We start from the raw sequence: 25,084 nt of genomic DNA, 5'->3' as shown, positions 1-25,084 counted from the left end.
CCTAGACATTGACTCGATACTGGTACTCCTTGTATATAGCCTCATTACTACCTGGTAACCCTAGACATTGACTCAATACTGGTACTCCTTGTATATAGCCTCATTACTACCCGGTAACCCTAGACATTGACTCGATACTGGTACTCCTTGATTAGCGTCCTTATTGTTATTTTGTTGTCTTACTATTTAGGCGCATGTGACAACTACTTTTTTTTTTGTCAAGGCACTGTAGCCTTTAATATACAAACAAACTGCAGCATTGCTTTATTGTGGTTAAATAAGCCTTATTCTACAGACTTCAACACGTTGCTGTCCGTTTTATGAACTCAAGTACTCATTTTCCCATCCGAGTAACTCTTCAATGTAAACCTTTAATTGGGAGTGTGTCCTTCATTGTCCTGGTAGATTTATGGCTGTATGGGACCCTGGATGGAACGTATCTCTCTCCCCGGAGATTGGCTGAGGTCTCTCTCTCCCCGGGGATTGGCTGAGGTCTCTCTCTCTACGGGGATTGGCTGAGGTCTCTCTCTCCACAGGGATTGGCTGAGGTCTCTCTCTCCATGGGGATTAGCTGATCGGGTGCCAGTGATGCACAAAACAGTATTTAGTTTCTCGCCTTTATGACCACGTGTCAGGGGGCTGATGGGGGCTGATGCACGTCTTTATTGCCAGGGAGGCAGGAGAGGTAGAGGTGGATCCAACCAGCACCTCCTATCATCTCATGACTTTCAATGCTCTCTACTCTGTCTGGCCCGGGCCGCGCGCATGCGCCCTTATCAGATGCACCTCGCGCCTCCAACGCTTTGGGGAGACAAAGTGGCGAGACTGTTTGTGTGAGACTAACTGACTGACTGACTGGCTGGCTGGCTGACTGGCTGACGGTGTGAGAAATGAATGGTTACAGATCTCCCTACCTGTACATAGGGGGTCTGGTGACACAGGTCCGAGCACCGCTCCAGAGGACCCCCAAGTGCGCGCGGTGCCGTAACCACGGCGTCCTGTCCTGGCTGAAGGGCCACAAGCGATACTGCTGCTTCAAGGACTGCACCTGTGAGAAATGCATCCTGATCATCGAGAGGCAGCGGGTCATGGCGGCGCAGGTGGCGCTCCGCAAACAGCAGGCCAACGAGAGTCTGGAGAGCAGAGCCCTGCCCGGCATCACGGTGCCTGGATGGGGGGAGAGCATTATCCCTGAGTCTCTGAGAGCCCTGCCCGGCATCACGGTGCCTGGATGGGGGGAGAGCATTATCCCTGAGTCTCTGAGAGCCCTGCCCGGCATCACGGTGCCTGGATGGGGGGAGAGCATTATCCCTGAGTCTCTGAGAGCCCTGCCCGGCATCACGGTGCCTGGATGGGGGGAGAGCATTATCCCTGAGTCTCTGAGAGCCCTGCCCGGCATCACGGTGCCTGAATGGGGGGCGGGGAACCGGGCCTGCCGCCCCACTCTGGGGACATGGACCGCCAATGGACATCGAAACAGACTGCCAACACACAGGGTAAGCCAATAATAATGGTAATTATAAAAAAAATAATAATAATAACAACAATACAACATTATGTTTTTACTTTTATTGATAAAACACATGTCATTACAAAAATATATCTTAAATGTGCTGTTTACATATGGGTAATAACTTAGCAACAAGAGAGTGGGCGTTTGGACACTTAGAAGTGGCTGCATTTATTGGTTGAAAAAATGTATGCTAATATCAACATAGCAAAAAACATTGCACTAGACTTAAAATACAAATCATTACTGTCTTTATCCCAAATATGGAAGAGATTTAAAAACTGCAAGCGTCACTGCATTAATGCAGTCATTATTTCCCCAGAGTTACACCAACGGTGGTCTGACTTTACAGACACATTATATGCATAGTCTTCTACATATAATAGTCTTCACATTTGTGGCAGGGAACAAATAGAGATCATTTAAATAAGTTACAAAACATTTAATTAATAAACAGTAAATGTACATTGTTAAATTCCAGGGTTTTCTCGTGCATTATAAGGACTGCTGCACATCTTGATAAACTTTTATTTTCAGAAATGATTTGGGAGCAGATATGGGAGAGTATGGGGGAGTATGGGAGAGTATGGGAGAGTATGGGAGAGTATGGGGGAGTATGGGGGAGTATGGGAGAGTATGGGAGAGTGTGGGAGAGTGTGGGAGAGTGTGGGGGAGTATGGGAGAGTATGGGAGAGTATGGGAGAGTATGGGGAGTATGGGGGAGTATGGGAGAGTATGGGAGAGTATGGGGGAGTATGGGAGAGTATGGGAGAGTGTGGGGAGTATGGGAGAGTATGGGAGAGTATGGGAGAGTATGGGGAGTATGGGGGAGTATGGGAGAGTATGGGAGAGTATGGGGAGTATGGGAGAGTATGGGAGAGTATGGGAGAGTATGGGAGAGTATGTGGGAGTATGGGAGAGTATGGGAGAGTATGGGGGAGTATGGGAGAGTATGGGAGAGTATGGGAGAGTATGGGAGGGTATGGGGGGTATGGGGGAGTATGGGGGAGTATGGGGGAGTATGGGAGAGTATAGGGGAGTATGGGAGAGTATGGGGAGTATGGGGAGAGTATGGGAGAGTATGGGAGAGTATGGGAGAGTGTGGGAGAGTGTGGGAGAGTATGGGAGAGTATGGGGGGTATGGGGGAGTATGGGGAGTATGGGGGAGTATGGGAGAGTATGGGAGAGTATGGGGGGTATGGGAGAGTATGGGGAGTATGGGGAGAGTATGGGAGAGTATGGGGAGTATGGGGAGTATGGGAGAGTATGGGGGAGTATGGGAGAGTATGGGAGAGTATGGGAGAGTATGTGGGAGTATGGGAGAGTATGGGAGAGTATGGGGGAGTATGGGAGAGTATGGGAGAGTATGGGAGAGTATGGGGGGTATGGGGGAGTATGGGGGAGTATGGGGGAGTATGGGAGAGTATAGGGGACAGAATGCAGGGGGTGCAGGTGAAATTGGTATTGACTTTACAGCAGATCCATTTCAGTGTGAGGGATGAAGGCATGTCATTAGAAAGATTACAGTACTCCAGACTGGACAGGTTCTAATCCAACATAATCGCCATCACTTCTGCATGAGGTCAACTCTCAGTGAAATGTTACCAAGCAAGAGCCAATCTGTTTACAAGATGTGGTCAATGACCATGGAAGACCAATCCTGCTAACAGCATTTCATAGACAAAACAGTTCATGTTCATAAATTGCGGAGTTGTAGACAAGTTGATCGTCTGTGTAGCGGCAGAATCTACAAAAGCTCTATGTTGCTATTAGTCTCTACTAGACCACTATGTGGCTGTGTAGTCTCTACTAGACCACTATGTTGCTGTGTAGTCTCTACTAGACCACTATGTTTCTGTGTAGTCTCTACTAGACCTCTATGGTGCTGTGTGGTCTCTACTAGACCACTATGTTTCTGTGTAGTCTCTACTAGACCACTATGTTGCTGTGTAGTCTCTACTAGACCACTATGTTTCTGTGTAGTCTCTACTAGACCTCCATGTTTCTGTGTAGTCTCTACTAGACCACTATGTGGCTGTGTAGTCTCTACTAGACCACTATGTGGCTGTGTAGTCTCTACTAGACCACTATGTGGCTGTGTAGTCTCTACTAGACCACTATGTGGCTGTGTAGTCTCTACTAGACCACTATGTGGCTGTGTAGTCTCTACTAGACCACTATGTGGCTGTGTAGTCTCTACTAGACCACTATGTGGCTGTGTAGTCTCTACTAGACCACTATGTGGCTGTGTAGTCTCTACTAGACCACTATGTGGCTGTGTAGTCTCTACTAGACCACTATGTGGCTGTGTAGTCTCTACTAGACCACTATGTTGCTGTGTAGTCTCTACTAGACCACTATGTTGCTATTAGTCTCTACTAGACCACTATGTGGCTGTGTAGTCTCTACTAGACCACTATGTTGCTGTGTAGTCTCTACTAGACCACTATGTTGCTATTAGTCTCTACTAGACCACTATGTGGCTGTGTAGTCTCTACTAGACCTCTATGGTGCTGTGTGGTCTCTACTAGACCACTATGTTGCTGTGTAGTCTCTACTAGACCACTATGTTGCTGTGTAGTCTCTACTAGACCACTATGGTGCTGTGTAGTCTCTACTAGACCACTATGTTGCTGTGTAGTCTCTACTAGACCACTATGTTGCTATTAGTCTCTAATAGACCACTATGTTGCTATTAGTCTCTACTAGACCACTATGTTGCTATTAGTCTCTACTAGACCACTATGTTGCTATTAGTCTCTACTAGACCACTATGTGACTGTGTAGTCTCTACTAGACCACTATGTGGCTGTGTAGTCTCTACTAGACTACTATGTTGCTATTAGTCTCTACTAGACCACTATGTGGTTGTGTAGTCTCTACTAGACCACTATGTGGCTGTGTAGTCTCTACTAGACCACTATGTTGCTGTGTAGTCTCTACTACACCACTATGTTGTTATTAGTCTCTACTAGACCACTATGTTGCTGTGTAGTCTCTACTAGACCACTATGTTGCTATTAGTCTCTACTAGACCACTATGTTGCTGTGTAGTCTCTACTAGACCACTATGTTGCTGTGTAGTCTCTACTAGACCACTATGTTGCTATTAGTCTATACTAGACCACTATGTGGCTGTGTAGTCTCTACTAGACCACTATGTTGCTGTGTAGTCTCTACTAGACCTCCATGTTTCTGTGTAGTCTCTACTAGACCTCTGTGTAGTCTCTACTAGACATCTATGTTGCTGTGTCGTCTCTACTAGACCACTATGTTGCTGTGTCGTCTCTACTACACCACTATGTTGCTATTAGTCTCTACTAGACCACTATGTTGCTGTGTCGTCTCTACTACACCACTATGTTGCTATTAGTCTCTACTAGACCACTATGGTGCTGTGTAGTCTCTACTAGACCACTATGTTGCTATTAGTCTCTACTAGACCACTATGTTGCTGTGTAGTCTCTACTAGACCACTATGTTGCTGTGTAGTCTCTACTAGACCTCCATGTTTCTGTGTAGTCTCTACTAGACCTCTGTGTAGTCTCTACTAGACATCTATGTTGCTGTGTAGTCTCTACTAGACCACTATGTTGCTGTGTCGTCTCTACTACACCACTATGTTGCTATTAGTCTCTACTAGACCACTATGTTGCTGTGTAGTCTCTACTAGACCACTATGTTGCTATTAGTCTCTACTAGACCACTATGTGGCTGTGTAGTCTCTACTAGACCTCCATGTTTCTGTGTAGTCTCTACTAGACCACTATGTGGCTGTGTAGTCTCTACTAGACCACTATGTTGCTGTGTACTCTCTACTAGACCACTATGTTGCTGTGTAGTCTCTACTAGACCACTATGTTGCTGTGTAGTCTCTACTAGACCTCCATGTTTCTGTGTAGTCTCTACTAGACCTCTGTGTAGTCTCTACTAGACATCTATGGTGCTGTGTAGTCTCTACTAGACATCTATGGTGCTGTGTAGTCTTTACTAGACCTCCATGTTTCTGTGTAGTCTCTACTAGACCACTATGTTGCTGTGTAGTCTCTACTAGACCACTATGTTGCTGTGTAGTCTCTACTAGACCTCCATGTTTCTGTGTAGTCTCTACTAGACCTCTGTGTAGTCTCTACTAGACATCTATGGTGCTGTGTAGTCTCTACTAGACATCTATGGTGCTGTGTAGTCTCTACTAGACCTCCATGTTTCTGTGTAGTCTCTACTAGACCACTATGTTGCTGTGTAGTCTCCACTAGAACTCCATGTTTCTGTGTAGTCTCTACTATACATCTATGGTGCTGTGTAGTCTCTACTAGACCTCTATGGTGCGGTGTAGTCTCTACTAGACCTCTGGGTTGTCTCTACTAGACCTCTGTGTAGTCTCTACTAGACCTCGGTGTAGTCTCTACTAGACCTCGGTGTAGTCTCTACTAGACCTCTGTGTATTCTCTACTAGACCTCTGTGTATTCTCTACTAGACCTCTATGTAGTCTCTACTAGAACAGTGTGTTGTCTCTACTAGACCTCTGTGAATTCTCTACTAGACCTATGTGTAGTCTCTACTAGACCTCTGTGTAGTCTCTACTAGAACTCTGTGTAGTCTCTTCTAGACCCCTGTGTATTCTCTACTATTCCTCTATGTAGTCTCATCTAGACCTCTGTGTATTCTCTACTATACCTCTTTGTAGTCTTTTCTCAACCTCTTCTAGACCTCTGTGTAGTCTCTACTAGACCTCTGTGTATTCTCTACTAGACGTCTGTATAGTCTCTTCTAGACCTCTGTGTATTCTCTACTATACCTCTGTGTAGTCTCAACTAGACCTCTTCTAGAACTCTGTGTAGTCTCTTCTAGACCCCTGTGTATTCTCTACTATTCCTCTATGTAGTCTCATCTAGAACTCTGTGTATTCTCTACTATACCTCTTTGTAGTCTTTTCTCAACCTCTTCTAGACCTCTGTGTAGTCTCTACTAGACCTCTGTGTATTCTCTACTAGACGTCTGTATAGTCTCTTCTAGACCTCTGTGTATTCTCTACTAGACGTCTGTATAGTCTCTTCTAGACCTCTGTGTATTCTCTACTAGACCTCTGTGTAGTCTCAACTAGACCTCTTCTAGACCTCTGTGTAGTATCTACTAGACCTCTGTGTAGTCTCTACTAGACCTCTGTGTAGTCGCAACTAGACCTCTTCTAGACCTCTGTATAGTATCTACTAGACCTCTGTGTATTCTCTACTGGACCTCTACTAGACCTCTGTGTATTCTCTACTAGACCTCTGTGTAGTCTCTACTAGTCATCTGTGTATTCTCCACTAGACCTCTGTGTAGTCTCTACTAGACCTCTGTGTATTCTCTACTAGACCTCTATGTAGTCTCTACTAGAACAATGTGTAGTCTCTACTATACCTCTGTGTATTCTCTTCTAGACCTCTGCGTAGTCTCTACTAGACTTCTTCTTGATCTATGTTTAGTCTCTCCTAGACTTCTGTGTAGTCTCTTCTAGACCCCTGTGTATTCTCTACTATTCCTCTATGTAGTACCATCTAGACCTCTGTGTATTCTCTACTAGACCTCTATGTAGTCTCTACTAGAACAATGTGTTGTCTCTACTAGACCTCTGTGAATTCTCTACTAGACCTCTGTGTAGTCTCTACTATACCTCTGTGTATTCTCTTCTAGACCTCTGTGTCGTCTCTTCAAGACCTCTGTGTAGTCTCTACTAGACTTCTTCTTGATCTATGTTTAGTCTCTCCTAGACTTCTGTGTATCTTCTAGACCCCTGTGTATTCTCTACTATTCCTCTATGTAGTCTCATCTAGACCTCTGTGTATTCTCTACTAGACCTCTTTGTAGTCTTTTCTCAGCCTCTTCTAGACCTCTGTGTAGTCTCTACTAGACCTCTGTGTATTCTCTACTAGAATTCTGTATAGTCTCTTCTAGACCTCTGTGTAGTCTCTTCTAGACCTCTGTGTATTCTCTACTAGACCTCTGTGTATTCTCTACTAGAGCTCTGTGTAGTCTCAACTAGACCTCTTCTAGACCTCTGTGTAGTATCTACTAGAACTCTGTGTAGTCTCTACTAGACCTCTGTGTAGTCGCAACTATACCTCTTCTAGACCTCTGTATAGTATCTACTAGACCTCTGTGTATTCTCTACTGGACCTCTACTAGACCTCTGTGTATTCTCTACTAGACCTCTGTGTAGTCTCTACTAGTCCTCTGTGTAGTCTCTACTAGACCTCTGTGTAGTCTCTACTAGACCTCTGTGTATTCTCTACAAGACCTCTATGTAGTCTCTACTAGAACAGTGTGTTGTCTCTACTAGACCTCTGTGAATTCTCTACTAGACCTCTGTGTAGTCTCTACTAGACCTCTGTTTATTCTCTATTAGACCTCTGTGTATTCTCTTCTAGACCTCTGTGTAGTCTCTACTAGACCTCTGTGTATTCTCTACTAGACCTCTGTGTTTTCTCTACTAGACGTCTGTATAGTCTCTTCTAGACCTCTGTGTAGTCTCTACTAGACCTCTGTGTATTCTCTACTAGACGTCTGTATAGTCTCTTCTAGACCTCTGTGTATTCTCTACTAGACCTCTGTGTAGTCTCAACTAGACCTCTTCTAGACCTCTGTGTAGTATCTACTAGAACTCTGTGTAGTCTCTACTATACCTCTGTGTAGTCGCAACTATACCTCTTCTAGACCTCTGTATAGTATCTACTAGACCTCTGTGTATTCTCTACTGGATCTCTACTAGACCTCTGTGTATTCTCTACTAGACGCCTGTGTAGTCTCTACTAGACCTCTGTGTCGTCTCTTCAAGACCTCTTCTAGACCTCTGTGTAGTGTCTACTATACTTCTTCTTGATCTATGTTTAGTCTCATCTAGACCTCTTTGTAGTCTTTTCTCGGCCTCTTCTAGACCTCTGTGTAGTCTCTACTAGACCTCTGTGTATTCTCTTCTAGACCTCTGTGTAGTCTTTACTAGAACTCTGTGAATTCTCTACTCGACCTCTGTGTAGTCTCTACTATACCTCTGTGTATTCTCTACTAGACCTCTTATAGACATCTGTGTATTCTCTACTAGACCTCTTATAGACCTCTGTGTAGTCTGTTCTAGACCTCTGTGTATTCTCTACTAGACCTCTTCTTGATCTATGTTTAGTCTCTACTAGACCTCTGTGTATTCTCTACTAGACCTCTGTGTCGTCTCTTCAAGACATCTTCTAGACCTCTGTGTAGTCTCTACTAGACCTCTTCTTGATCTATGTTTAGTCTCTACTAGACCTCTGTGTATTCTCTACTAGACCTCTGTGTCGTCTCTTCAAGACATCTTCTAGACCTCTGTGTAGTCTCTACTAGACCTCTTCTTGATCTATGTTTAGTCTCTACTAGACCTCTGTGTAGTCTCTTCTAGTCCTCTGTGTTTTATCTTCTACACCTGTGTGTAGTCTCTTCTACACCTCTGTGTAGTCTCTTCTAGACCCCTGTGTGTTCTCTCTATAGAGACTACCTTTTCTTGATCTCTATGTAGTCTTTGCTATACCTCTATGTGCTGTGTAGTCTCTACTAGACCTCTGTGTAGTCTCTACTAGACCTCTGTGTATTCTCTTCTAGACCTCTGTGTCGTCTCTTCAAGACCTCTTCTAGACCTCTGTGTAGTCTCTACTAGAACTCTGTGTAGTCTCTTCTAGACCCCTGTGTATTCTCTACTATTCCTCTATGTAGTCTCATCTAGACCTCTGTGTATTCTCTACTATACCTCTTTGTAGTCTTTTCTCAACCTCTTCTAGACCTCTGTGTAGTCTCTACTAGACCTCTGTGTATTCTCTACTAGACGTCTGTATAGTCTCTTCTAGACCTCTGTGTATTCTCTACTATACCTCTGTGTAGTCTCAACTAGACCTCTTCTAGAACTCTGTGTAGTCTCTTCTAGACCCCTGTGTATTCTCTACTATTCCTCTATGTAGTCTCATCTAGAACTCTGTGTATTCTCTACTATACCTCTTTGTAGTCTTTTCTCAACCTCTTCTAGACCTCTGTGTAGTCTCTACTAGACCTCTGTGTATTCTCTACTAGACGTCTGTATAGTCTCTTCTAGACCTCTGTGTATTCTCTACTAGACGTCTGTATAGTCTCTTCTAGACCTCTGTGTATTCTCTACTAGACCTCTGTGTAGTCTCAACTAGACCTCTTCTAGACCTCTGTGTAGTATCTACTAGACCTCTGTGTAGTCTCTACTAGACCTCTGTGTAGTCGCAACTAGACCTCCTCTAGACCTCTGTATAGTATCTACTAGACCTCTGTGTATTCTCTACTGGACCTCTACTAGACCTCTGTGTATTCTCTACTAGACCTCTGTGTAGTCTCTACTAGTCATCTGTGTATTCTCCACTAGACCTCTGTGTAGTCTCTACTAGACCTCTGTGTATTCTCTACTAGACCTCTATGTAGTCTCTACTAGAACAATGTGTAGTCTCTACTATACCTCTGTGTATTCTCTTCTAGACCTCTGCGTAGTCTCTACTAGACTTCTTCTTGATCTATGTTTAGTCTCTCCTAGACTTCTGTGTAGTCTCTTCTAGACCCTGTGTATTCTCTACTATTCCTCTATGTAGTACCATCTAGACCTCTGTGTATTCTCTACTAGACCTCTATGTAGTCTCTACTAGAACAATGTGTTGTCTCTACTAGACCTCTGTGAATTCTCTACTAGACCTCTGTGTAGTCTCTACTATACCTCTGTGTATTCTCTTCTAGACCTCTGTGTCGTCTCTTCAAGACCTCTGTGTAGTCTCTACTAGACTTCTTCTTGATCTATGTTTAGTCTCTCCTAGACTTCTGTGTATCTTCTAGACCCCTGTGTATTCTCTACTATTCCTCTATGTAGTCTCATCTAGACCTCTGTGTATTCTCTACTAGACCTCTTTGTAGTCTTTTCTCAGCCTCTTCTAGACCTCTGTGTAGTCTCTACTAGACCTCTGTGTATTCTCTACTAGAATTCTGTATAGTCTCTTCTAGACCTCTGTGTAGTCTCTTCTAGACCTCTGTGTATTCTCTACTAGACCTCTGTGTATTCTCTACTAGAGCTCTGTGTAGTCTCAACTAGACCTCTTCTAGACCTCTGTGTAGTATCTACTAGAACTCTGTGTAGTCTCTACTAGACCTCTGTGTAGTCGCAACTATACCTCTTCTAGACCTCTGTATAGTATCTACTAGACCTCTGTGTATTCTCTACTGGACCTCTACTAGACCTCTGTGTATTCTCTACTAGACCTCTGTGTAGTCTCTACTAGTCCTCTGTGTAGTCTCTACTAGACCTCTGTGTAGTCTCTACTAGACCTCTGTGTATTCTCTACAAGACCTCTATGTAGTCTCTACTAGAACAGTGTGTTGTCTCTACTAGACCTCTGTGAATTCTCTACTAGACCTCTGTGTAGTCTCTACTAGACCTCTGTTTATTCTCTATTAGACCTCTGTGTATTCTCTTCTAGACCTCTGTGTAGTCTCTACTAGACCTCTGTGTATTCTCTACTAGACGTCTGTATAGTCTCTTCTAGACCTCTGTGTAGTCTCTTCTAGACCTCTGTGTTTTCTCTACTAGACGTCTGTATAGTCTCTTCTAGACCTCTGTGTAGTCTCTACTAGACCTCTGTGTATTCTCTACTAGACCTCTTCTAGACCTCTGTGTAGTATCTACTAGAACTCTGTGTAGTCTCTACTATACCTCTGTGTAGTCGCAACTATACCTCTTCTAGACCTCTGTATAGTATCTACTAGACCTCTGTGTATTCTCTACTGGATCTCTTCTAGACCTCTGTGTATTCTCTACTAGACGCCTGTGTAGTCTCTACTAGACCTCTGTGTCGTCTCTTCAAGACCTCTTCTAGACCTCTGTGTAGTGTCTACTATACTTCTTCTTGATCTATGTTTAGTCTCATCTAGACCTCTTTGTAGTCTTTTCTCGGCCTCTTCTAGACCTCTGTGTAGTCTCTACTAGACCTCTGTGTATTCTCTTCTAGACCTCTGTGTAGTCTTTACTAGAACTCTGTGAATTCTCTACTCGACCTCTGTGTAGTCTCTACTATACCTCTGTGTATTCTCTACTAGACCTCTTATAGACATCTGTGTATTCTCTACTAGACCTCTTATAGACCTCTGTGTAGTCTGTTCTAGACCTCTGTGTATTCTCTACTAGACCTCTTCTTGATCTATTGATAGTCTCTCTGTTTATTCTCTACTAGACCTCTGTGTATTCTCTACTAGACCTCTGTGTAGTCTCTTCAAGACCTCTTCTTGATCATCTTCTAGACCTCTGTGTAGTCTCTACTAGACCTCTTCTGTGATCTCTTTAGTCTCTTCTAGACCTCTGTGTAGTCTCTTCTAGTCCTCTGTGTTTAGTCTCTTCTACACCTCTGTGTAGTCTCTTCTACACCTCTGTGTAGTCTCTTCTAGACCCCTGTGTAGTTCTCTCTATAGAGACTACCTGTTTTCTTGATCTCTATGTAGTCTTTGCTATACCTCTATGTGCTGTGTAGTCTCTACTAGACCTCTGTGTAGTCTCTACTAGACCTCTGTGTATTCTCTTCTAGACCTCTGTGTCGTCTCTTCAAGACCTCTTCTAGACCTCTGTGTAGTCTCTACTAGAACTCTGTGTAGTCTCTTCTAGACCCCTGTGTATTCTCTACTATTCCTCTATGTAGTCTCATCTAGACCTCTGTGTATTCTCTACTATACCTCTTTGTAGTCTTTTCTCTAGATGTCTGTATACCTCTTCTAGACCTCTGTGTAGTCTCTACTAGACCTCTGTGTATAGTCTCTACTAGACTCTGTCTGTATAGTCTCTTCTAGACCTCTGTGTATTCTCTACTATACCTCTGTGTAGTCTCAACCTCTGTGTAGTCTCTCTTCTAGAACTCTGTGTAGTCTCTTCTAGACCCCTGTGTATTCTCTACTATTCCTCTATGTAGTCTCTATCTAGAACTCTGTGTAGTCTCTACTATACCTCTTTGTAGTCTTTTCTCAACCTCTTCTAGACCTCTGTGTAGTCTCTACTAGACCTCTGTGTATTCTCTACTAGACTGTGTCTGTATAGTCTCTTCTAGACCTCTGTGTATTCTCTACTAGACGTCTGTGTAGTCTCTTCTAGACCTCTGTGTATTCTCTACTAGACCTCTGTGTAGTCTCAACTAGACCTCTTCTAGACCTCTGTGTAGTATCTACTAGACCTCTGTGTAGTCTCTACTAGACCTCTGTGTAGTCGCAACTAGACCTCTTCTAGACCTCTGTATAGTATCTACTAGACCTCTGTGTATTCTCTACTGGACCTCTACTAGACCTCTGTGTATTCTCTACTAGACCTCTGTGTAGTCTCTACTAGTCCTCTGTGTATTCTCTACTAGACCTCTGTGTAGTCTCTACTATACCTCTGTGTATTCTCTACTAGACCTCTATGTAGTCTCTACTAGAACAATGTGTTGTCTCTACTAGACCTCTGTGAATTCTCTACTAGACCTCTGTGTAGTCTCTACTAGACCTTCTTGTAGTCTCTACTAGACCTCTGTTTATTCTCTATTAGACCTCTGTGTATTCTCTTCTAGACCTCTGTGTAGTCTCTACTAGACCTCTGTTTATTCTCTATTAGACCTCTGTGTATTCTCTACTAGACCTCTGTGTATTCTCTACTAGACGTCTGTATAGTCTCTTCTAGACCTCTGTGTAGTCTCTTCTAGACCTCTGTGTAGTCTCTACTAGACCTCTTCTTGATCTATGTTTAGTCTCTACTAGACCTCTGTGTAGTCTCTTCTAGTCCTCTGTGTTTTATCTTCTACACCTGTGTGTAGTCTCTTCTACACCTCTGTGTAGTCTCTTCTAGACCCCTGTGTGTTCTCTCTATAGAGACTACCTTTTCTTGATCTCTATGTAGTCTTTGCTATACCTCTATGTGCTGTGTAGTCTCTACTAGACCTCTGTGTAGTCTCTACTAGACCTCTGTGTATTCTCTTCTAGACCTCTGTGTCGTCTCTTCAAGACCTCTTCTAGACCTCTGTGTAGTCTCTACTAGACCTCTGTGTAGTCTCTACTAGACCTCTGTGTAGTCTCTACTATACCTCTGTGTCGTCTCTTCAAGACCTCTTCTAGACCTCTGTGTAGTGTCTACTATACTTCTTCTTGATCTATGTTTAGTCTCATCTAGACCTCTGTGTATTCTCTACTAGACCTCTTTGTAGTCTTTTCTCGGCCTCTTCTAGACCTCTGTGTAGTCTCTACTAGACCTCTGTGTATTCTCTACTAGATGTCTGTATAGTCTCTTCTAGACCTCTGTGTATTCTCTACCAGACCTCTGTGTCGTCTCTTCAAGACCTCTTCTAGACCTCTGTGTAGTATCTACTAGACCTCTGTGTAGTCGCAACTAGACCTCTTCTAGACCTCTGTGTAGTATCTACTAGACCTCTGTGTATTCTCTACTAGACCTCTGTGTAGTCTCTACTAGTCATCTGTGTATTCTCCACTAGACCTCTGTGTAGTCTCTACTAGACCTCTGTGTATTCTCTACTAGACCTCTATGTAGTCTCTAGTAGAACAATGTGTAGTCTCTACTAGTCATCTGTGTATTCTCCACTAGACCTCTGTGTAGTCTCTACTAGAACAATGTGTAGTCTCTACTAGACTTCTGCGTAGTCTCTACTAGACTTCTTCTTGATCTATGTTTAGTCTCTCCTAGACTTCTGTGTAGTCTCTTCTAGACCCCTGTGTATTCTCTACTATTCCTCTATGTAGTACCATCTAGACCTCTGTGTATTCTCTACTAGACCTCTATGTAGTCTCTACTAGAACAATGTGTTGTCTCTACTAGACCTCTGTGAATTCTCTACTAGACCTCTGTGTAGTCTCTACTATACCTCTGTGTATTCTCTTCTAGACCTCTGTGTCGTCTCTTCAAGACCTCTGTGTAGTCTCTACTAGACTTCTTCTTGATCTATGTTTAGTCTCATCTAGACCTCTTTGTAGTCTTTTCTCAGCCTCTTCTAGACCTCTGTGTAGTCTCTACTAGACCTCTGTGTATTCTCTACTAGAATTCTGTATAGTCTCTTCTAGACCTCTGTGTAGTCTCTTCTAGACCTCTGTGTATTCTCTACTAGACCTCTGTGTATTCTCTACTAGAGCTCTGTGTAGTCTCAACTAGACCTCTTCTAGACCTCTGTGTAGTATCTACTAGAACTCTGTGTAGTCTCTACTAGACCTCTGTGTAGTCGCAACTATACCTCTTCTAGACCTCTGTATAGTATCTACTAGACCTCTGTGTATTCTCTACTGGACCTCTACTAGACCTCTGTGTATTCTCTACTAGACCTCTGTGTAGTCTCTACTAGTCCTCTGTGTAGTCTCTACTAGACCTCTGTGTAGTCTCTACTAGACCTCTGTGTATTCTCTACAAGACCTCTATGTAGTCTCTACTAGAACAGTGTGTTGTCTCTACTAGACCTCTGTGAATTCTCTACTAGACCTCTGTGTAGTCTCTACTAGACCTCTGTGTAGTCTCTACTAGACCTCTGTTTATTCTCTATTAGACCTCTGTGTATTCTCTTCTAGACCTCTGTGTAGTCTCTACTAGACCTCTGTGTATTCTCTACTAGACGTCTGTATAGTCTCTTCTAGACCTCTGTGTAGTCTCTTCTAGACCTCTGTGTTTTCTCTACTAGACGTCTGTATAGTCTCTTCTAGACCTCTGTGTAGTCTCTACTAGACCTCTGTGTATTCTCTACTAGACGTCTGTATAGTCTCTTCTAGACCTCTGTGTATTCTCTACTAGACCTCTGTGTAGTCTCAACTAGACCTCTTCTAGACCTCTGTGTAGTATCTACTAGAACTCTGTGTAGTCTCTACTATACCTCTTCTAGACCTCTGTATAGTATCTACTAGACCTCTGTGTATTCTCTACTGGATCTCTACTAGACCTCTGTGTATTCTCTACTAGACGCCTGTGTAGTCTCTACTAGACCTCTGTGTACTATCTCGTCTCTTCAAGACCTCTTCTAGACCTCTGTGTAGTGTCTACTATACTTCTTCTTGATCTATGTTTAGTCTCATCTAGACCTCTTTGTAGTCTTTCTCGGCCTCTTCTAGACCTCTGTGTAGTCTCTACTAGACCTCTGTGTATTCTCTTCTAGACCTCTGTGTAGTCTTTACTAGAACTCTGTGAATTCTCTACTCGACCTCTGTGTAGTCTCTACTATACCTCTGTGTATTCTCTACTAGACCTCTTATAGACATCTGTGTATTCTCTACTAGACCTCTTATAGACCTCTGTGTAGTCTGTTCTAGACCTCTGTGTATTCTCTACTAGACCTCTTCTTGATCTATGTTTAGTCTCTACTAGACCTCTGTGTATTCTCTACTAGACCTCTGTGTATTCTCTTCAAGACATCTTCTAGACCTCTGTGTAGTCTCTACTAGACCTCTTCTTGATCTATGTTTAGTCTCTACTAGACCTCTGTGTATTCTCTACTAGACCTCTGTGTCGTCTCTTCAAGACATCTTCTAGACCTCTGTGTAGTCTCTACTAGACCTCTTCTTGATCTATGTTTAGTCTCTTCTAGACCTCTGTGTAGTCTCTTCTAGTCCTCTGTGTTTTATCTTCTACACCTGTGTGTAGTCTCTTCTACACCTCTGTGTAGTCTCTTCTAGACCTCTGTGTGTTCTCTCTATAGAGACTACCTGTTTCTTGATCTCTATGTAGTCTTTGCTATACCTACTAGACCTCTGTGCTGTGTAGTCTCTACTAGAGTCTCTGTGTAGTCTCTACTAGACCTCTGTGTATTCTCTACTAGACCTCTGTGTCTGTGTAGTCTTCAAGACCTCTTCTAGACCTCTGTGTAGTCTCTACTAGACCTCTGTGTAGTCTCTACTAGACCTCTGTGTAGTCTCTACTATACCTCTGTGTCGTCTCTTCAAGACCTCTTCTAGACCTCTGTGTAGTGTCTACTATACTCTCTAGTCTCTGATCTATGTTTAGTCTCATCTAGACCTCTGTGTATTCTCTACTAGACCTCTTTGTAGTCTTTTCTCGGCCTCTTCTAGACCTCTGTGTAGTCTCTACTAGACCTCTGTGTATTCTCTACTAGATGTCTGTATAGTCTCTTCTAGACCTCTGTGTATTCTCTACTAGACGTCTGTATAGTCTCTTCTAGACCTCTGTGTAGTCTCTACTAGACCTCTGTGTATTCTCTTCTAGACCTCTGTGTATTCTCTACCAGACCTCTGTGTCGTCTCTTCAAGACCTCTTCTAGACCTCTGTGTAGTATCTACTAGACCTCTGTGTAGTCGCAACTAGACCTCTTCTAGACCTCTGTGTAGTATCTACTAGACCTCTGTGTAGTCTCTACTAGACCTCTGTGTAGTCGCAACTAGACCTCTTCTAGACCTCTGTATAGTATCTACTAGACCTCTGTGTATTCTCTACTGGACCTCTACTAGACCTCTGTGTATTCTCTACTAGACCTCTGTGTAGTCTCTACTAGTCATCTGTGTATTCTCCACTAGACCTCTGTGCAGTCTCTACTAGACCTCTGTGTATTCTCTACTAGACCTCTATGTAGTCTCTAGTAGAACAATGTGTTGTCTCTACTAGACCTCTGTGAATTCTCTACTAGACCTCTGTGTAGTCTCTACTAGACCTCTGTGTAGTGTCTACTTGACCTCTGTGTAGTGTCTACTTGACCTCTGTGTAGTGTCTACTAGACCTCTGTGTAGTGTCTACTAGACCTCTGTGTAGTGTCTACTAGACCTCTGTGTAGTCTCTACTAGACCTCTTCTTGATCTATGTGTAGTCTCTACTAGACCTCTGTGTAGTGTCTACTTGACCTCTGTGTAGTGTTTACTAGACCTCTGTGTAGTCTCTACTAGACCTCTGTGTAGTCTCTACTAGACCTCTGTGTAGTCTCTACTAGACCTCTTCTTGATCTATGTGTAGTCTCTACTAGACCTCTGTGTAGTGTCTACTTGACCTCTGTGTAGTGTTTACTTGACCTCTGTGTAGTGTTTACTAGACCTCTGTGTATTCTCTACTAGACCTCTGTGTAGTCTCTACTAGACCTCTGTAGTCTCTACTAGACCTCTGTGTAGTCTCTACTAGACCTCTGTGTAGTCTCTACTAGACCTCTGTGTAGTCTCTACTAGACCTCTGTGTAGTGTCTACTAGACCTCTGTGTATTCTCTACTAGACCTCTGTGTAGTCTCTACTATACCTCTGTAGTCTCTACTAGACCTCTGTAGTCTCTACTAGACCTATGTGTAGTCTTTACTAAACCTCTGTGTAGTCTTTACTAGACCTCTGTATAGACTCTACTAGTAGTAGAGGGTTGGGGGCCCTGGCAGTCAGGAGGAGAAGGCTGAGCTTTTCTCCAGCTATAGATAATCTAGATGCATGTTCTCTCATTGAACTCATCAGAACTCCAGGTTGTTGTATTTCACTGGTCCCAAGTTAATATGACTGTGTAGCAAGTCAAATTATTTTCATAGGATGTAGTATGCAGTGTTCTGTGTTGTCTGAGTAGCTGTCTGAGTGAGGTTGTTTCTCTGTAGATCTAACTGAGAATGTGTGTGTGTCTGTGTTCTGTGTAGTGCTGAATGAGGATGTGTTTCTGTGTTCTCTGTAGTGCTGAATGAGGATGTGTTTCTGTGTTCTCTGTAGTGCTGAATGAGGATGTGTTTCTGTGTTCTGTGTAGTGCTGAATGAGGATGTGTTTCTGTGTTCTCTGTAGTGCTGAATGAGGATGTGTTTCTGTGTTCTCTGTAGTGCTGAATGAGGATGTGTTTCTGTGTTCTGTGTAGTGCTGAATGAGGATGTGTTTCTGTGTTCTCTGTAGTGCTGAATGAGGATGTGTTTCTGTGTTCTGTGTAGTGCTGAATGAGGATGTGTTTCTGTGTTCTCTGTAGTGCTGAATGAGGATGTGTTTCTGAATGAGGTTCTCTGTAGTCTGTCTCTGTAGTGCTAGTGCTGAATGAGGATGTGTTTCTGTGTTCTCTGTAGTGCTGAATGAGGATGTGTTTCTGTGTTCTCTGTAGTGCTGAATGAGGATGTGTTTCTGTGTTCTCTGTAGTGCTGAATGAGGATGTGTTTCTGTGTTCTCTGTAGTGCTGAATGAGGATGTGTTTCTGTGTTCTCTGTAGTGCTGAATGAGGATGTGTTTCTGTGTTCTGTAGTGCTGAATGAGGATGTGTTTCTGTGTTCTCTGTAGTGCTGAATGAGGATGTGTTTCTGTGTTCTCTGTAGTGCTGAATGAGGATGTGTTTCTGTGTTCTCTGTAGTGCTGAATGAGGATGTGTTTCTGTGTTCTCTGTGTAGTGCTGAATGAGGATGTGTTTCTGTGTTCTCTGTAGTGCTGAATGAGGATGTGTTTCTGTGTTCTCTGTAGTGCTGAATGAGGATGTGTTTCTGTGTTCTGTGTAGTGCTGAATGAGGATGTGTTTCTGTGTTCTCTGCTGAATGAGGATGTGTTTCTGTGTTCTCTGAATGAGGATGTGTTTCTGTGTTCTCTGTAGTGCTGAATGAGGATGTGTTTCTGTGTTCTGTAGTGCTGAATGAGGATGTGTTTCTGTGTTCTCTGTAGTGCTGAATGAGGATGTGTTTCTGTGTTCTCTGTAGTGCTGAATGAGGATGTGTGTTTCTGTTCTCTGTAGTGCTGAATGAGGATGTGTTTCTGTGTTCTCTGTAGTGCTGAATGAGGATGTGTGTTTCTGTGTTTCTCTGTAGTGCTGAATGAGGATGTGTTTCTGTGTTCTCTGTAGTGCTGAATGAGGATGTGTTTCTGTGTTCTCTGTAGTGCTGAATGAGGATGTGTTTCTGTGTTCTCTGTAGTGCTGAATGAGGATGTGTTTCTGTGTTCTCTGTAGTGCTGAATGAGGATGTGTTTCTGTGTTCTCTGTAGTGCTGAATGAGGATGTGTTTCTGTGTTCTGTGTAGTGCTGAATGAGGATGTGTTTCTGTGTTCTCTGTAGTGCTGAATGAGGATGTGTTTCTGTGTTCTCTGTAGTGCTGAATGAGGATGTGTTTCTGTGTTCTCTGTAGTGCTGAATGAGGATGTGTTTCTGTGTTCTCTGTAGTGCTGAATGAGGATGTGTTTCTGTGTTCTCTGTAGTGCTGAATGAGGATGTGTTTCTGTGTTCTCTGTAGTGCTGAATGAGGATGTGTTTCTGTGTTCTGTGATGAATGATGTGTTTCTGTGTTCTCTGTAGTGCTGAATGAGGATGTGTTTCTGTGTTCTCTGTAGTGAATGAGGATGTGTTTCTGTGTTCTCTGTGTGCTGAATGAGGATGTGTTTCTGTGTTCTCTGTAGTGCTGAATGAGGATGTGTTTCTGTGTTCTCTGTAGTGCTGAATGAGGATGTGTTTCTGTGTTCTCTGTAGTGCTGAATGAGGATGTGTTTCTGTGTTCTCTGTAGTGCTGAATGAGGATGTGTTTCTGTGTTCTCTGTAGTGCTGAATGAGGATGTGTTTCTGTGTTCTCTGTAGTGCTGAATGAGGATGTGTTTCTGTGTTCTCTGTAGTGCTGAATGAGGATGTGTTTCTGTGTTCTCTGTAGTGCTGAATGAGGATGTGTTTCTGTGTTCTCTGTAGTGCTGAATTAGGATGTGTTTCTGTGTTCTCTGTAGTGCTGAATGAGGATGTGTTTCTGTGTTCTCTGTAGTGCTGAATGAGGATGTGTTTCTGTGTTCTCTGTAGTGCTGAATGAGGATGTGTTTCTGTGTTCTCTGTAGTGCTGAATGAGGATGTGTTTCTGTGTTCTCTGTAGTGCTGAATGAGGATGTGTTTCTGTGTTCTCTGTAGTGCTGAATGAGGATGTGTTTCTGTGTTCTCTGTAGTGCTGAATGAGGATGTGTTTCTGTGTTCTCTGTAGTGCTGAATGAGGATGTGTTTCTGTGTTCTCTGTAGTGCTGAATGAGGATGTGTTTCTGTGTTCTCTGTAGTGCTGAATGAGGATGTGTTTCTGTGTTCTCTGTAGTGCTGAATGAGGATGTGTTTCTGTGTTCTCTGTAGTGCTGAATGAGGATGTGTTTCTGTGTTCTCTGTAGTGCTGAATGAGGATGTGTTTCTGTGTTCTCTGTAGTGCTGAATGAGGATGTGTTTCTGTGTTCTCTGTAGTGCTGAATGAGGATGTGTTTCTGTGTTCTCTGTAGTGCTGAATGAGGATGTGTTTCTGTGTTCTCTGTAGTGCTGAATGAGGATGTGTTTCTGTGTTCTCTGTAGTGCTGAATGAGGATGTGTTTCTGTGTTTCTGAATGAGGATGTGTTTCTGTGGTGAGGATGTGTTTCTGTGTTCTCTGAATGAGGATGTGTTTCTGTGTTCTCTGTAGTGCTGAATGAGGATGTGTTTCTGTGTTCTCTGTAGTGCTGAATGAGGATGTGTTTCTGTGTTCTCTGTAGTGCTGAATGAGGATGTGTTTCTGTGTTCTCTGTAGTGCTGAATGAGGATGTGTTTCTGTGTTCTCTGTAGTGCTGAATGAGGATGTGTTTCTGTGTTCTCTGTAGTGCTGAATGAGGATGTGTTTCTGTGTTCTCTGTAGTGCTGAATGAGGATGTGTTTCTGTGTTCTCTGTAGTGCTGAATGAGGATGTGTTTCTGTGTTCTCTGTAGTGCTGAATGAGGATGTGTTTCTGTGGCTGTATGTGTTTCTGCTGAATGAGGATGTGTTCTCTTTCTGAATGAGGATGTGTTTCTGTGTTCTCTGTAGTGCTGAATGAGGATGTGTTTCTGTGTTCTCTGTAGTGCTGAATGAGGATGTGTTTCTGTGTTTCTGTGTTCTCTGTAGTGCTGAATGAGGATGTGTTTCTGTGTTCTCTGTAGTGCTGAATGAGGATGTGTTTCTGTGTTCTCTGTAGTGCTGAATGAGGATGTGTTTCTGTGTTCTCTGTAGTGCTGAATGAGGATGTGTTTCTGTGTTCTCTGTAGTGCTGAATGAGGATGTGTTTCTGTTTCTGTAGTGCTGAATGAGGATGTGTTTCTGTGTTCTCTGTAGTGCTGAATGAGGATGTGTTTTCTGTGTTTCTGGGTGCTGAATGAGGATGTGTTTCTGTGTTCTCTGTAGTGCTGAATGAGGATGTGTTTCTGTGTTCTGTGGGCTGAATGAGGATGTGTTTCTGTGTTCTGTGTAGTGCTGAATGAGGATGTGTTTCTGTGTTCTCTGTAGTGCTGAATGAGGATGTGTTTCTGTGTTCTCTGTAGTGCTGAATGAGGATGTGTTTCTGTGTTCTCTGTAGTGCTGAATGAGGATGTGTTTCTGTGTTCTGTGTAGTGCTGAATGAGGATGTGTTTCTGTGTTCTCTGTAGTGCTGAATGAGGATGTGTTTCTGTGTTCTCTGTAGTGCTGAATGAGGATGTGTTTCTGTGTTCTCTGCAGTGCTGAATGAGGATGTGTTTCTGTGTTCTCTGTAGTGCTGAATGAGGATGTGTTTCTGTGTTCTCTGTAGTGCTGAATGAGGATGTGTTTCTGTGTTCTCTGTAGTGCTGAATGAGGATGTGTTTCTGTGTTCTCTGTAGTGCTGAATGAGGATGTGTTTCTGTGTTCTCTGTAGTGCTGAATGAGGATGTGTTTCTGTGTTCTCTGTAGTGCTGAATGAGGATGTGTTTCTGTGTTCTCTGTAGTGCTGAATGAGGATGTGTTTCTGTGTTCTCTGTAGTGCTGAATGAGGATGTGTTTCTGTGTTCTCTGTAGTGCTGAATGAGGATGTGTTTCTGTGTTCTCTGTAGTGCTGAATGAGGATGTGTTTCTGTGTTTCTCTGTAGTGCTGAATGAGGATGTGTTTCTGTGTTCTCTGTAGTGCTGAATGAGGATGTGTTTCTGTGTTCTCTGTAGTGCTGAATGAGGATGTGTTTCTGTGTTCTCTGTTGTGCTGAATGAGGATGTGTTTCTGTGTTCTCTGTAGTGCTGAATGAGGATGTGTTTCCTGTTCTGCTGTCCTCTGAATGAGGATGTGTTTCTGTGTTCTCTGTAGTGCTGAATGAGGATGTGTTTCTCCCCTCTCTGAATGAGGAGTGCTGAATGAGGATGTGTTTCTGTGTTCTCCCAGTGCTGAATGAGGATGTGTCTCTGTGTTCTCTGTAGTGCTGAATGAGGATGTGTTTCTGTGTTCTCTGTAGTGCTGAATGAGGATGTGTTTCTGTGTTCTCTGTAGTGCTGAATGAGGATGTGTTTCTGTGTTCTCTGTAGTGCTGAATGAGGATGTGTTTCTGTGTTCTCTGTAGTGCTGAATGAGGATGTGTTTCTGTGTTCTCTGTAGTGCTGAATGAGGATGTGTTTCTGTGTTCTCTGTAGTGCTGAATGAGGATGTGTTTCTGTGTTCTCTGTAGTGCTGAATGAGGATGTGTTTCTGTGTTCTCTGTAGTGCTGAATGAGGATGTTCTCTTCTACAAGACCCTGCTAGGTAAAGTCCCCCCTTATCTCAGCTCGCTGGTCACCATAGCATCTCCCACCTGTAGCACACGCTCCAGCAGGTATATCTCTCTAGTCACCCCCAAAACCAATTCTTTCTTTGGCCGCCTCTCCTTCCAGTTCTCTGCTGCCAATGACTGGAATACTACAAAAATCTCTTAAATTGGAAACACTTATCTCCTCACTAGCTTTAAGCACCAACTGTCAGAGCATCTTACAGATTACTGCACCTGTACATAGCCCACCTATAATTTAGCCCAAACAACTACCTCTTTCCCAACTGTATTTAATTTATTTATTTATTTTGCTCCTTTGCACCCCATTATTTTTATTTCTACTTTGCACATTCTTCCATTGCAAAACTACCATTCCAGTGTTTTACTTGCTATATTGTATTTACTTTGCCACCATGGCCTTTTTTGCCTTTACCTCCCTTCTCACCTAATTTGCTCACATTGTATATAGACTTGTTTATACTGTATTATTGACTGTATGTTTGTTTTACTCCATGTGTAACTCTGTGTCGTTGTATGTGTCGAACTGCTTTGCTTTATCTTGGCCAGGTCGCAATTGTAAATGAGAACTTGTTCTCAACTTGCTTACCTGGTTAAATAAAGGTGAAATAAATAAAAATAAAAATGTGTTTCTGTGTTCTCTGTAGTGCTGAATGAGGATGCGTCGGGGGACCACTCCGGTGGGGAGAATAGTGGTGGTAGCGGCAGTGAGAAGGACCAGGTCCATAGCTACTCCCCTGAGGGCTCCAAAACCTCATACTACCCTCCATCCCAGACCAACGAGGGTCGCTGTAGCCTCCCTCTCCCCCTCCCTAGCCCCCCTCTCCCCCTGGCCCTCCCTAAGACCTGCAGCACCTCTCCAGAGCTGAAGGCAGACAGGCCCCCTAGGGGCTACCCCGGGGTTGGGGAGGGGGGCTGCCAGGGGACCACAGCCTGGTGATTGAGGGCCTGTCTGGGTCTGTCTCCCTTCCCTTCAACCTGCGAGCCAACCGGCCACCCCTGGAGGTGCTGAAGAAGATCTTCCCGTCCCACAAGCCCCCGGTGCTGGAGTTGATCCTGCAGGGGTGTGGAGAGGACCTGGTGGGGGCCGTCGAGGTGCTGCTGTCCAGCCGGGCCCAGGAGGCCAGGGGGGGTAACCCCCACAGTCAGGACCTCAACCCTGACACCCTGATCCTGCCCTCCATCAGCCATCTCCTGGACCACTCCCTGGTGTCCTACCACCCTCTGTCCACCTCTGCCAAGTGGTCTGTGGACTCTGCTTTCAGGGTGCCTGAGTCCCTGTGCTTCTCATTTGATTCGTCGTCCAGTCCCCTGACCCTGCAGCCAGGGTCATTCCCCCATCCACCCCGCCACCCTCTGAGGCTGAGGAACTCTCTGACACGCGGTGGTGGGACCGGACCCTTCTGCAATGACTTGACCCTATGGAACACCATGATGCTGCAGCGGCACCAGCTACGGTCAGCTCAGTACGTCTCTCCTTTTTCCTCCGCTGAGGTCTTCCAACGCTCTCCGCTTCTCTCCTCTCCTCTCCTCTCCTCATCTCCTCTCTTCTTCTCTCCTCCTCCTCTCCTCTCCTCCTCCTCTTCTCCTCCTCCCCACTCCATCTCTCCTCCTCCCCACTCCTCCTCCTCCCCACTCCCTCTCCTCCTCTCTCCTCTCCTCCTCTCTTCTCCTCTCCTCCTCCTCCCCACTCCTCTCCTCCTCCCGCCCCCAGAAGGTGCATTGTCTCTCCCAGCTAGAGGACTGTCCCCCTGCACCCATCTCCCCCAGGTTGCTATACAGACTCTCTACACCCCAGAGGAGGACTACGAGGACCGCTCAGACTCCTTCGACACACGAATCCCCACCTGAACCAATATGAACAAATTAACCAATATTTAAGCAGAATTCATGTGTGAATAAGTCTTGACTAAGTTCTTAGAACAGAGGTGAAGCCAAGGGGAACTGCCCTTATGAGGGTGTTATTCTAGATCATTCCCAGGTTCCAGAGCCTTATTGCTTTTTTAAAACGGTTACCAACATATTAAAAAAGATTATCTGCATGTTTTTGAAAACTTTATTATGTTTTATGTTATCCTTCCATCATACTAAATAGTTGCTAGCCAAATGAGAGGGTCATTCATTCTGAGGTTGTG

The 25,084-nt window shown here is 44.0% G+C and overlaps 1 pseudogene; it reads left to right on the top strand.

Moving 5' to 3' along the window:
- The first annotated feature begins 890 nt into the window (after nt 1-890).
- Nucleotides 891-24,800, top strand: LOC115118631 (doublesex- and mab-3-related transcription factor 3-like; annotated as a pseudogene).
- The last annotated feature ends 284 nt before the right edge of the window (nt 24,801-25,084 follow it).

The sequence above is a fragment of the Oncorhynchus nerka genome, linkage group LG27 (genome assembly GCF_034236695.1).
Source record: "Oncorhynchus nerka isolate Pitt River linkage group LG27, Oner_Uvic_2.0, whole genome shotgun sequence".
Classification (NCBI taxonomy): domain Eukaryota; kingdom Metazoa; phylum Chordata; class Actinopteri; order Salmoniformes; family Salmonidae; genus Oncorhynchus; species Oncorhynchus nerka.
Note: the sequence above shows the minus strand (reverse complement) of the source record. Positions and strands in the feature narration are given on the sequence as shown.